This window comes from Mizuhopecten yessoensis, unplaced genomic scaffold, assembly GCF_002113885.1.
Source record: "Mizuhopecten yessoensis strain PY_sf001 unplaced genomic scaffold, ASM211388v2 scaffold11135, whole genome shotgun sequence".
In the NCBI taxonomy this organism is placed as follows: Eukaryota; Metazoa; Mollusca; class Bivalvia; order Pectinida; family Pectinidae; genus Mizuhopecten; species Mizuhopecten yessoensis.
In genome coordinates, this window is record NW_018408897.1 from 328118 (window position 1) to 333469 (window position 5352).

At 31.9% G+C, this 5352-nt stretch overlaps 1 protein-coding gene across 3 annotated transcripts in view; it reads right to left on the reverse strand.

Annotated features, from left to right (window-relative positions):
- Nucleotides 1-4378, reverse strand: part of LOC110466514 (GRIP and coiled-coil domain-containing protein 2-like) — a 46062-nt gene extending 41684 nt beyond the window's left edge. For 2 of the 3 annotated variants that reach the window (XM_021523048.1, XM_021523047.1), the window contains exon 1: nt 4244-4378. The gene's annotated coding sequence lies outside the window, so the exon portion shown is untranslated. Of the gene's footprint in view, nt 1-3971 lie in introns of all 3 variants that reach the window. The other variant, XM_021523046.1, reaches the window with a different exon arrangement.
- Nucleotides 4379-5352: the final 974 nt, after the last annotated feature.

A 5352-nucleotide genomic window follows, 5' to 3' on the forward strand; every position in this document is an offset into this window, starting at 1 on the left:
CATGTTATAAACATTGTATTATTAGATTCATTGTGATGTTGGCTTTCATTGAAGTTTCAATTGTTATACTACTTGATGTTTTGGAAACTTAAACAAGTATAGTAGTTCTAAATATTATGAAATGACAGAAACATTAGGCCAAACAAATTACTTGTGTTTCTACTATCAGAAAAAAATAGGGTAGGTATGTATTAGCTAGGCATTTTATTGTTAATTTGAAAAATATCTTTACTGCGCTAATATAGAGCAGGAGTTCTGACTTTAACAGTGCATATAAAAACTTAAGGGTATTGTAGAACACAAATCTGAGATAAGTCTGGTTAACCACACTGGTGTCGAACACACCAATAAGTATAGTGTGTATAATATATCATAGTTTATACACATCATATTACTATTAGTGTGTCCAGTATCTGTGGGGTTAGCATAAACTCAATATTTGTTTTAAACTTTTAATTGGCCTTATATAATGATCATTTATAGGTCAGACAGGGTTTGGTTTCCAATTCGGAAACTAGACCTGTTAAAACAGTTATCATTTGTAATTTAGAGATTAAATATTTCTAAGCAGAAAAAAATGAACTATAAATATTTTTCAACCTTTTCTGAGTTGTACAATTTTAGAGTATCTTCTGTCTGAAATCTGAACATAACTTGTTTTATGATAAATGTGTAAAACAATTCCTCATACTGGGGTAAAGTTTTTCTATATATAGTCCCAAAAACTACAGATAAAATCCTTGAGCACGTACAAGATACAAAAATATATATTTTACGTCCATTTTGCAAAACATACAACATAAGCTACAAAGACAAAACATGAGTATAATAACAGAGACCAAAATATTACAACATGGAAAAATAAAATAAAAACATGTATGTACATGTAGTATACTGTAAGCTCAGAAAAAGAGTTTATCACTTGGAAAGCACTTAATAGGCACATTGAACACGGTAAGCACATCAGCACATGGTAATTTAAGCACATTTAGAACATTTGCATACAGCACATAAAAAACAAAACCATAACATGGAAAGCTTATTAGCACATAGTAGGCACATTTGCACATTGTAAGCAAAATAAAGGAGTGCAATGGACATCTCCATGTTTCCTGGTTAATTTCTTCTTTATGGAAACAACCAGGGGAGAGTGATGTTCTGCTTCATCTTTTGTATTAATGAAAACCGTGAATATCTAAGTGCGTGTGTTTAAACTAATTTTGTTTTGTTTTTACTGGTACCTTTTTATGTACACATGTTTTACCACCTAAGGAATTAGATGTCTTAAGCCCCCATATGATGTGCTGTTATAAGTTGAATTTAATGTACATTTTGTTTATATTTAGTTCTGCTACCAAAGAGATTGACTTATTGAAATGTTTTTGAAACATTTTAATGAACTCCTCAGCTTTAATGCCTTATTTCTCACTATACAAGCTCATATTGCTATGCCTCCTATTTGTTTGAATATCATCTCTAAACATTATTGCTGGTGCAGAAATTATATGGTAACTATGTTCTATTTTAGGGGGGGAAAGCAATCAATATTACAACAGACAGGGATGGTTATTGATGGGAGAAAGGAGGATGAGAAATAGGAACTGTACCAACTCTCTCATACCTTTGAGGACTTCATGAACTTTTTCAAAAGGCTGCAAGAACTATACCAACAGTGACATGACATTTTGAAATCTGTCAGTTACTTTATAGAGGAGGAACCTCTGACTAAATCATTTTCTCTCAGACACATGAAAGCCGAGTCCACAGATCCTTCCATCAGCGAATAGTTCAAATGTAGTTCAAATGCTTTCCTCGCAAACTTTTCCTTAATGGAGAAGTCAGTGATCTTTACTTGGAACAGATTGAATCTGTGAATATTGATGCTGAAAGCCTGATGAATGTGATTGAACAGCCCCTACTTGATGCTGAAACCCTGATGAATGTGATTGAACACCCACTACTGACTAAGGGCACAAATGTTGGAAACAACGTTTGTTTTGATCAATATAACACTATGGGTGGTGGGAGCAAATTGGAAAAAAAATTAAAAGTATGTTTTTAAAGATAGAAATACTGGTCATGGCTTCCTTTTAGTTTTTGTCCAATGAATTAAAAGTCAACGCAAATGTTAAGTAGTAAAAGAAATGTAAGATCCCTGGTATACATTGTACTTTTAACAATGCTTATGATCAATATCAATAAAATAAAATAAAAGTTATAATATGTAACTTGATATTTGTTAACTTCGCTCGATTTTACTGTGTCCAACATTTGATATTAAATCTTGTGTGATATATGAGAGGGATAGCACACAAGATTGTATCAATGTCAATGAAAGCAATTATTTCTTAAGTTTTCAACCATATTTCTTGAAACTTCATTTCTAAATTTCATACATCAATTGTTCAAGACAGTTTTAAGGTCAATTTCATTCAGTCAAGGTGAAGGCTACAGCTTCACAACCTGTTCATGTACATGTGACAGAGAAATTGTCAGTGCATTCCTAACTAAGTATTCAAACCAAATTTTATAAACCTTGATCCATCATTCTCAACATTAAATCATGCACTACCTGTTTGCATATACACAAGCAACCTCAACTTTCAATAAGTCCTGTTGTCAACATTTGTTGCACAATGCTATCAGTTCTGAAACCAACAATCATGACAACTGTAATAACATAGTATGTGTTCTAGCTGGTACATTTGCAGTACTCTTTTGAAATGTATTTGAAATTAATATGTGCATCTTATTTCAAATGCTAGCCTATGAAGATGATAAAGCTGAACATATGCTATAAAGTTGTTGTTTTCTTTGTGAAGAATTTATGCAATGGAAATAGAGGGAAAATAATGTAACTCTCCTAATCTTGTGTGTGTGTGTGAGTATGTATGTTTATATTTTGTTTATCTTATTCAATATTGAAACATACAACAATGTATCATATTGAATTAGAGTGCTTTTTATATTATTTGTTCATGGGAACACAGATTCAAAATAGTTCCATTTTTCATAAGAAGAGACCTTTTCACTGCAGTGAATATGTAAAACACTTTATTTAAAAGTTTTTCAAAATTATTGAGAGACTTGTAAATTTATGGGTAGCAGTAATCCACTTGCTTATCCACAATTTAGTTTCGGCAAGTAAACATCCTTATAAATATTGTTCTGTAACAATATACACTGACTGATGCAAAATTGAAACTTGAACAAAATTCACACGTATTAAAAAGCATGCCAACCCTGGTCGATGTGCACACTTTACAAGATAACTTGCTTGAATATATATTGATCAATATACAAACTTAGACGATAAGTTCAAAGTTGAGTGAAATCCATGCCTAATTAATTAGCATACTGTACTCTGATTGGTCAATGGTTTTATGCCAAGTAACTTTGTTAGATAAGGCAAGGGTTGATATCTTATTCAACAACAAAGGCAAAGTTCAAAGATGTTCACAATCTGTGCATAATCTATTCAATGGTTTAAAATAATCAGGTATTGGTCAAAGGGGTAAATGCCAGTTTCAGTTTTTAATGTTCTATGAAATACATTGTATGGACAAAGGGAAGCAATTCCAAATTCCTATGCAAATTAATTATCCAAAGGTTTAAAATGATATATTCTAGAGGAAACTTGGTACCACTCTTCTGACAAACCTATAAAGATATACTGTACACACAAGAAGAATAACTTCACAGTGGTACACTTTTACATAAAACTTTGATTCATAACAAATTAACAGTAAATCCTTCTGTACAATATGATGGGAACTTCGTCTTTATTTTGTTCTCCATTCCAAAAATAATATATATATCTTTTGCCTTAGCTTTCAGTACTTTCAGTACTTTGATTATTACCTGGTTATCGCCTCTGATAAACTGGTCAGTCTTCAGAGTATGAAGTTATTATTACCCGGTCATTGTCTCTGATACACTGGCTAGTCTTCAGAGTATGAAATTATTATTACCTGGTCACCGCCTCTGATACACTGGTCAGTCTTCAGAGTATGAAGTTATTATACCCTAGTCACTGCCTCTGATACACTGGTCAGTCTTCAGAGTATGAAGTTATTATTACCTGGTTAACGCCTCTGATACTCTGGTCAGTATCAGAGTATGAAGTTATTATTACATAGTTAACGCCTCTGATACACTGGCAGTCTTCAGAGTATGAAGTTATTATTACATGGTCACTGTCTCTGATACACTGGTCAGTATCAGAGTATGAAGTTATTATTACCTGGTCACTGTCTCTGATACACTGGTCAGTCTTCAGAGTATGAAGTTATTATTACCTCGTTACTGCCTCTGATACACTGTCCGATCATCAGAGTAAAAAGCCTCCTGAGGAAAACCTTCTTTCGTTTTCATTTCTCGTTACATAGGCTAAGGTTTATTTATAACCAGATTGGGAATTCTAGTTTCGCTTTATATAACTGAGTGGCATACATGGTTTTATGTTATTAACATAACATGTCAAGTAAATAGTTTAATAGATATAATCATTATGTCTCCGTTAATAAATGGAATGTGGACGTATTTATATTCACCATAGGCATGCCCTTTAAATTTCATTTCGATAATAGAAAAGGATAAATATCCCTTTTTAGTATTTTACATTTTGACATTCCTTTTCCAGTTTAGTATTCCATATATCACATATCGAAGTGTACGTGAGTATCACTTGTACTGCATACAGACTCAATGGATATCTATTTTATAACATCGTAAAACAGATTTAAGTTGGTTTTTATTATCAATCCAATTATAAATAGTTAAATCATGACCTGTCTTCAATTACGATACTAGGATATCTACTTTCGTTTTCAACAATGCCATATTTAAAGTCATATTTATATTTCTCATAGATAAGGATAAATATCCCTTTTTAGCATTTTGAAATTTGACATTCCTTTTCTATCTTAGTATTCCATATATCATATCGTAGTGTCCGTGCGTATCACGTGTACTGTATACAGACTCAATATCACGCATTGTATAAAGGGATATTGCTATTTGAATGACTTGTAACACTACTAATTATCCTACGCATGTGTCTAGTTCCAATGCACGCGTATCTATTTTATAACATCGTAAATCAGATTTAAGTTGGATTTTATTATCAATCAAATTATAAATAGTTAAATCATGACCTGTCTTCAATTACGATACTAGGATAATGCATTATCATCATACCGTCAAATCATATTTATATTTCTTATATTCTTCTTACGACTTATTCACGAGTATCGCTGGCATCTTTTAGAATGAGATAACACATTTATAAAAAATTAAACGCTTTATTATCGTAATAATAATAAATATGAGATCATAAGACTCTTTTATGTT